This window comes from Papaver somniferum, chromosome 7, assembly GCF_003573695.1.
Source record: "Papaver somniferum cultivar HN1 chromosome 7, ASM357369v1, whole genome shotgun sequence".
NCBI classification, from domain to species: Eukaryota; Viridiplantae; Streptophyta; class Magnoliopsida; order Ranunculales; family Papaveraceae; genus Papaver; species Papaver somniferum.
Window position 1 is genome coordinate 187,045,598 of NC_039364.1, and position 9,750 is coordinate 187,055,347.

The window sequence follows — 9,750 nt, forward strand, 5'->3', positions numbered from 1 at the left end:
TTCTGCTGATTTCGGTAATTTCGTGTGAGTGCGGGTGAGAAACAAATCTAAACCCAAAACAATGTACTGCACGGGAGTACTTTTGATTCGAGAGATCAATATGTACAATCCTGGCCTAAACCAAGAAATGGTCGTTCCAGGCTTGCTTTGGTCACAAAGTGAAGGAGAAGGGTTGGTCTTAGGGAGGGAAGCGAAGAAAGTGTTGAGGACGGAATAGTTAATTCTATAAGTGTGGGTGTTTTGCGACTTGTATCCGAAAGTTGAACTGGCGAGCTGGATGGAAATCTACCAGGTGATTTATGGATGTTTATTATTCTCTTGACCAAAAACTTGTTGTTTGGTGGAAATAGGTGAAACCTATTTATACAAGTCGTAATAAAACCTACCCTGGCCTCGTAAGAAGTGGAAGCGGTTGAGTGGTGGAAAAGTGATAACGGGTAACGCCTGGAATTGATGTTTCCATAATGAAGATGCGTTTCACCACTTATTTCTTGCCATTACTAATCGCCTCACTCTTATGACACTTTCTTGTAACGGGCGTATTGCACGTCGCACGCTGTAAACCGCCAGACCAATACCCTGATGAGCATCCCCCAGTTTGTGACATGTTTTGATGTCTCGAGTGTTTTCATTGGAAAACGTGTAGCATGTTGTGATATGCGGCAAGTTAAGATAGAGAGGCTTGCCGGTTCAGTGATGACCTTTGACGGCCGAGATTTTGCATCTCAGGAGGAAGGGTAGCCGTTGATCACGACTACCTTCCGTTTGGAGGCCAGTGGCGTGGCCGTGGTGCTGGCATGGCTTGCGCATTCCTTTGGCGTGGCCAAATTAGGGTTTGACACAAATCGTGGAATTTGGCATTGCGGCCAGAAGTTTCCACAGGCTTGGTGGCGAACTTGTACGGCTGAGATCCGCACCTCAGGAGGAAGGGTAGCCCTTGATTATGGCTACCTTTCGTTGGTGGCAAGAGGCGTGGTAGCGTGAGTGGCATGCGCGTCTGGGAAGCGCATCTAGCATGTGCGTCTGGTATGCGCGTCTGGCATGCGCGTCTGGCGAGCGCGTCTGGCATGCGCGTCTGGGAAGCGCGTCCGGCATGCGCGTCTGGTAAACGCGTCCAGCAAGCGCGTGTGGTAAGCGCGTATGGCAAGCGCGTCTAGCATGCGCGTCTGGCATGCGCGTGCGGCATGCTGGCGTTTTTTGGGAAGCTAACGCGTTTTTGGGAAGCTGGCGTGTTTTGGGAAGCCAACTTAGTATGGCGACCTTTTTGAGGTCGTGGCAAGTTTTGGAGCAACCCGATTGGTTGACAGGAAGTGGAGCCAGCATGCTAGGGCGTGGCCTTACTTCCAACGCGCGGATTTGAAGCGACCTGATTGGTCGACGGAAAGAGGGCCGACATGCTAGGGCGCGACCACACTTTTAGTTGCTGTGGCGGATTCGGTTGCCTAGCTTATTTAAGCATGGTTTCGACCAACGAGGTCTAGTATACTGCGCGGGGCGCGAAACCCTAATTTGCAAATTAGTTGGATTTATCAGTTCTTTGCGAGTTATCACAATAATTAGCTGGATTTTGTATGTTGTCATACAAAATCTTTATCTACAGAATGCAGTGTGATTTCTGTCTGAGCATTTCGTGCAATTGCCTTAACTTTGGTACTTGGAGGTTCATGCTACTCCGATTCGAGTGAACATAAATCCGTCATGACATACCGATTAAGGGTTCTGCTGGGGAAGATAGCACAGGAAAGTACTCAGTGAGTCTCATATTGGAGAAGTGCCGAAATTTATAGAGTGTTATGGATAAAAGTGTATTGAGAGGCTCAATAAATATGTCGGTGGAGAGGTTAGTACTCGCAGCACCGCTTCCTTGCAGAGTGACGTCACATCTGATGCAAGGTTTTACGATTTTAACCCTAAGCTAAAAACCACCATCAACAACAATCTTAGTTACCTTGGTAACAAAGCATTCAATATTCACCGTTAGATGAAAAACCTGACTTATACAAGCAAATATCTTTCAACCGTTGGATCGAAACTTAGCTTGTCTCACACACAAATGAAATGTATTCATTTAGGTTTGAGTAAACGTACCTAAACATGTACATTGGGTTGGTTCACAAATAGTTAATCAATGTTAGCCATATGAGCACTTTCATATTAACCGTATTCATCTTTCTCATAACTAGTTCAAATGACTCATAAGAACTAGTTTAAGAGTTGTTCAATTGCTTAGGTCTTTATTCATAGACACAATTGAAACAAAATCGGTTTGATTCACTTGAATCAATTCATGAACAATATAGCCACGGTTTGCAAAGATTGCGTTCCTTATTGATTTATTGTTTAAGTTCATGACACTACCGATTTGAGAATTAACCAGCTTGGGTACGCATACGGGTATGCGTACCTTAGCTACCGGATTTGAGTTTACAAACTCAGCAGAAATTTTCGGTTCGAAAACTTCCGTGGGTGCGTGTACGGGTATGCGTACCTAAGGTGACTGGTTTACTAGTTTGCAAACTTACAAACTCAGCAGAAATGTTCGGTATGAAAACTTCCGCCAGTACGCGTACCTAACCTGTCTACTTCACCAATACCGCACGCACACATATGCACGCGCTTGGTTTCCGGCACATGGATTTATACACTAATGTGCGAACACACTACATATGCTTATATCCATAGTTGGTTATCTCAACTCTACATTTCAATCATTGAAACATTCTTCTATAATGTTATAATAGTCATTAGACAAAAAGAATCGACTATCGTCATCAAAGCTATTTTCAAGATTGAAACGTCATCATGACTTTCGTCACGGGTAAAGATGAAAATGGTTAAAACAAAAGCTTACCAACACATATTTCGAGAAAAAGATAGGCGAGTAAACTCGGCTCGAAATAGCAAATGTGTATGTATGAAAATTATCATACTTATACGACTTTTGTCTCAAGAGTAGGAGATAGAGTAGATAGACTTTTAAGTGACAGATGAGTTCAAGTCTCCACATACCTTTTGGTCGGATGAAGTTCCACTGGTTCCTTGAGTAGTTCTTCGTCTTTGTAAGATAATCGCCATGGAGTCTGGAGCTCAATTGTACCTAACTATCCTAGACCGAGACTTAGTCATAAGTAAACTAGAAATCAAGACATATAGTTTTTATCACTAACATTGACAAACATGCTTGAGAAAGCAACGCATGCGTGTTCGACCGAGCAATGCTCTAACAATCTCCCCCTTTGTCAATTTTAGTGACAAAACTATCAATACATATGGATTAAAAAATAGATAAAACTTTGTTGCTTCTCGTCCACATGCTTGATCTCCTTGGTGCTTCAACGTTACTCGAAAACTTCGTCTTTTCCAAGTACTCCCATGATTCCGTAGATGCTCAATTCAGCATCATAGTCGTTGAAGTTCCATAGCCATAACAATGAGAAAACAAAAGCTCTCGATCATTGTTATACAGTGTCATAGTATTATTACACAACATCAAAGGTCTTATATCACAACTTCGACAACAATACTATGGTGATATATATCACTCCCCCTTAGTCAATACTTTGATCCCAACATGAAAACCACTCCCCCTTACATAATGACCCGTAAAAAACGTAAATCATATGTATTTGTAGTGTGAACTACATATTAATTCTCCTCTTTTTTGTCAATAAAATTAGCAAAGGTACGAAAACGGGATCCTAATGAAATTTCCACGAAGACGCTTCAAGACCAAAGAAAAGTACATATCAACTTATTTAGATGCAATCATAAAGCCGAAGCTAAATGCATTCATCAAGGAGTTTATAAAGATACAAGATAAACTCTAAATAATTCCACAACCGCACTACCCACAAAGATATGGAAATTAAGTGCAAGTTCAAAAGAACTCTCCCCCATTTGATGTCATTCCCAAAAGAACAATAAGAGCGACCTTACTTTTACAAGAAAAGAAGGATTTTATTGGACACCAAAAACCATAATGAAATGATTTTCTATATCCAAAATTCTCAATTAAACTAACCACAAGTAAACCCATGATTAATTTAATCGGAATACTCAATCAAATTAAACGCAAAAGTGATCAATTTAATTGAACATGCTCGACATAAGAGATCTTACGGAGCTACGAATATGTTAACCATAAAAGAATGATTAACTCAACCGTTTTATGCTCAACACAAGAAATCCTTATGGAGTATTGCAGTATACACATAAAATATGGATCAGGGAAATATCAATACTGCGGCATATACAAAGATTCATTTTATTTTCATCACTATTTGCATAACGACTTATAATAGACATAATCTTTGTTAACAAAAGATTTTAACCTATCTTCCATCAAAAATTTGACATAATAGGCTTAACTTTTGTTTGTCAAAAATTCATCGATCTTGTATCAATACTTGCATATCGACATATAAAAGAGATAACTTTTGACATCGTATGGGACAATAATAGTTCATGGACGTAAACACACATATCCCATAACACATTGCAATATATAAAATCATAAAGATTAATACTGCAAAAAGCATCTTCCAAACCAAACTTTAGAAATTTAAACAAAAAATTCTAAAAACATGAAGATGAAAAACGTTGGACATAGCTATGTGTACTCACAATAATGGGTATTCTAAACTCTAGTTATTCTTCTAAACAGAACACGAAAATAAAAGATTTACTAGACATTAAGATCTTTGAAAAATTCCTTGTCGTCCCCGAACTCCTTGTCGTCAACAGACATTGGAACATATGGTTCATGGAGGAAGAAGTCAATACCAATAAACCTTCTTGGCTGATGATGTCGAACCAGGGCCTTCTGAATTTCCATTGATCTTAAAACACACGCCTTTATTTGTTGAATCTCTTTTCTTGCCAGCTTCAACTTTTCAAGAACATCAGAAAACTTCTGAGAGTTTGAAGGAACAACTTTTTTTTTTTTTTAAAGTTGGAGGCAATTGAGATTTCTCTTTTTCCTTAGTGATTGATGGCTTAACAATCATATTGACATCTTTTCCATCCGAAGACATGATGCTTGGAGTTTCCATGAAAGCACGGTTTTGTGAGAGGAATTCACAATCAAAACTCAACAAGCAGTCTTAAGATATAAAGAGTATCAGAGAAGGAAAAAAGAATGTAGGGTTTCAGAACCTTTAAATAAGTTCGTACACGTTCAATTCACAACCCTATAAAGAGTAGAATTGTCGATAATAACCCTCTTTTTTTTGGTAAACATGTCCTTTTCAATATCAACAGTGATATGAAGGAATTCCAAAAACCAAGCAATACAAAGCTAGAAAACAAAACAAAAACTATATAATAATTTTATTTTTATTTTTTTTATTTTAAAGCCTGAGGTGTGCAAGATCTTGTCTCTTTTGAACAGGCGCATGAGACAAGATGCACATTACAACACAATCAAGTTGTGCCGTGTTGAACAAAAAAATTTCCACCATGACCCTTTTGGTTGGAATTCATGGAACCCTTCCTTTCCGTATGTTTATACCATGTTTTCTTCTCTAATGGCCTAGTTCTATCTTTGGCAACTAATATCTTCGAGGAAGATAAGATCTTACATACCTCAACTATTTTCTCCGCGAGTTTAAGCTTGGTGGCTAGACGATCTGCTCTTTGTTAAGCTTGTTGACATATCTCATCTTGTGTTTGTACTTGAAACACGTTGAAAACTCATGTCCCTTGAGAGAACAATAGGAGCATGTCAACGCAAAAGATGATTCAGGCGCCTTTGAAACGCAAGCTGCTAGGCATAAGGTAGATCCTGAAACATTAAACGAAGGGTTTCCAACAGAGAGTTCAATTGATTCTTCCATCTTGATTGGGTTCTCTTCTAAAAGATTATCAAGATTGATGTATGTAGTGCTACAATTATCAAAATCAATATTTTCACATAGAAGAGCAACACTTGATTTTTTTTCTTCATCAAAATCATAATTGTCAGACATCTCATCAAGTGTCGCAGCAAGACCTTTGTTCCCAGTGTATTTTCTGCGATTTGGGCACTCGTTTTCAAAATGACCAAATCTTTTACACTTAAAGCACTGAGGCATATCCTCGTCATCAGTTTCATCTGTGTCCCTGTTTTTAGGAGGAATACGATTATGAGGTTTGACTGATGCTTTAGGCTTATCTCTGGAGAACCGTTTACTTCTCTTCAACAGAAGATCTCTAAACTGTCTTGTGATCATCGAGACTGCTTTGTCAAGATCTTGATCTGATGAATCCGTCTCAGAGTGATCATCTTCAGAGATATACACATTTTTACTTTTATCAAGTAATTTTGTGTCTTTCAGTGATTTGAAGGCAACATCCTTTGATTTGAACGAATGTTCGTGATCAAAGATCTTAAGCTTCCCAACCAGCGTATCTCTGGAGAGGTTATCAAGGTTATTTCCCTCAACGGTGGCATACTTTTTAGAATCGTATCTATATGGCGGCGATCTGAGAATTTTCATCACAATGTCCTTTTCAGGAATATTCTTACCCAATGCAAAAGATGTATTAACAATTTCAGACACTTTGTGATTAAACTCATCAAATGAATTTTCATCTTCCATACTAAGGTTTTCCCAATCAGAATTAAGGTTTTGAAGCCTAGCTTCCTTTTCACTGGTATTTCCTTCGAATACGGTTTCTAAGATATCCCACGCATCTTTAGACCTAGTGCAATTTGACACATGGTGCTGAAGATTTGGGGTAATGGCATGCATGATGACATTCAAACCGTCGGAGTTTTGCTTTGCAACAAGTATCTCAGCAGCATCGTATTCGCCAATATTTTTTGGAACATTAACGTTACCTACTGCAACAACGGGAGCATCATAGCCATTAACAACATATACCCATGATTGAAAATCACGCGCTTGGAGAAAAGCTCGCATATCAATTTTCCACCATAAGTAGTTTGAGCCATCGAAGACTGGTGGTACGTTAATAGAGATAACACCTCTGTCCATGGAGTCAGATCGCTACAAATACAGACTTTTGAGGTCTTAAACGTGTTTGCATGCTCTGATACCAATTGAAAAAGCGGCGGTATAACAACACACCCAATATTTCGATTAGAAATCTGTATGGACTAACTTCAATATACTTTCTAGAGAATCAACTAGACAGTCAGACTCAATCTAGAGAAAAGTATATCGAGGAGTTAATATCTCTCTCACTTGATTTGATCTTTATTCAAGCAAATAATAATTTGCGAGTCTTTATCAAATACAAGGATAATAAACTTGGATGGTACCAAAGACCAATACCCAAGGATCAATCAATTTTCAATCAACAACCAAAGGTTGGATTTTACAATTGATCGATACAACACACAACCTGTGATGTTTCAATTATATAACAAAATATAATGCGGAATAGAAATAACACAGACACCAAATTTTGTTAACGAGGAAATCGCAAATGCAGAAAAACTCCGGGACCTAGTCCAGATTGAACACCACACTGTATTAAGCCGCTACAGACATTAGCCTACTACAAACTAACTTCGGTCTGGACTGTAGTTGAACCCTAATCAATATCACACTGATTCAAGGTACAATTGCGCTCCTTGCGTCTCTGATCCCAGCAGGATACTATGCACTTGATTCCCTTAGCTGATCTCACCCACAACCAAGAGTTGCTACGACTGAAAGTTAAAGACTTTAATAAACAAATCTGTATCACACAGAAAAGTCTACGATGATAGATAAATCTGTCTCCCACAGATAAACCTAAGAGTTGTGTTCCATCTTTTGATAAAATAAAGGTGAACAGGAACCAATTGATAATCCAGACTTATATTCCCGAAGAACAACCTAGAATTATCAATCACCTCACAATAATCTAAATCGTACGGTAGCGAAACTAGATATTGCGGAATCACAAACGATGAGACGAAGATGTTTGTGATTTATTTTTATCTTTCCCTATCGGAGATATAATCTCAAGTCAATTATTCAATTGAACTCGTACAATAGAAAATGGAAAGATCAGATCGCTCAACTACAAGAGAAGTAGTTTCGTCTGGCTTCAAAATCCCAATGAAGTCTTTCAATCGTTAACCTACAGAGTCTCGAGAATAAACCTAAGGTTAAAGGAGAATCGACTCTAGCAAAACCAACTAGTATCACACAGGAGGTATGGGGATTAGTTTTTCCAGTTGCTAGATGTCTCCTTTATATAGTTTTCAAATCAGGGTTTGCAATCCAAGTTACCTTGGTAACAAAGCATTCAATATTCACCGTTAGATGAAAAACCGGATTTAACCAAGCTAATATCTTTCAACCGTTAGATCAAAACTTAGCTTGTCACACAAAAATGAAATGTATTTCATTTAGGTTGAGTAACCGTACTTGAACGTGTACACTTAGTTGGTTCACAAATAGTTAACCAATGGTTAGCCATATGAGTACTTTCATATTAACCATATTCATCTTCTTCACATAACTAGTTCAAATGACTCATAAGAACTAGTTGAGGAGTTGTTCAATTGCTTAGGTCTTTATGAATGGACACAATTGAAACAAAATCGGTGTGATTCACTTGAATCAATTCATGAACAATATATCCACGGTTTGCAAAGATTGCATTCCTTATTGATTTATGTTTAAGTTAATGATCTTCCGATTTGAGAAATATAACCAGCTTGGGTACGCGTACGGGTATGCATACCTTAGCTACCGGATTTGAGTTTACAAATTCAGTAGAAATTTTAGGTTCGAAAACTTCCGTGGGTACGCGTACGGGTATGCGTACCTAAGGTGACTGGTTTACTAGTTTGCAAACTTACAAACTCAACAGAAATTTTCGGTATGAAAACTTCCGCCAGTACGCGTACGCATACCTAACTTGGTTTCCGGCACATGGATTTATACACTAATGTGCGAACACACAATATATGCTTATATCCATAGTTGGTTATCTCAACTCTACATTTCAATCATTGAAACATTCTTCTATAATGTTATAATAGTCGTTAGACAAAAAGAATCGACTATCGTCATCATAGCTATTTTCAAGATTGAAACGTCATCATGACTTTCGTCACGGGTAAAGATGAAAATGGTTAAAGAAAAATCTTACCAACACATATTTCGAGAAAAAGATAGGCGAGTAAACTCCGCTCGAAATAGCAAATGTGTATGTATGAAAACTATCATACTTATACGGCTTTTGTCTCAAGAGTAGGAGATAGAGTAGATAAACTTTTTTTTTTTTTGGAAATTATCTTCCATTTGTCCAGGGCTAAAATGGGCTTGGGATCATCTAAAGGAAAATATTAGATGGTCTTTAGGTGATGGAAGAAAAGTATCATTATGGTTTGACTCTTGGATCAATGATACCCCTCTCATTGAGGATATTGGTTACACAAATTATGTTAAAGAGCATATGCATATGAAAGTTGCAGATATAATTATTGATGGAGATTGGAGCATATATGGAGAAATCAGTCAAATTCTTTCATCCTACAATTTGCCAGAAATTGGAGCAGAGCATGACCATCTTATTTGGAGAGGTGATATAAAAGGTATTTTTTTCAATTTCCTCAGCAATAAACATTATCAGAAATAAAGAACCACAGTTACACGGGCATAATTTTATATGGAATTCTTATCTTCATCCAAGCATTGCAAGCAATTTGTGGAAAATAGTTCAAGGCATTTTTGTTGATGACCTAAAACTGATTAAAAATGGATATGATATGGTCTCAAGATGCTGCATTTGTGAAGAATCTCAAGA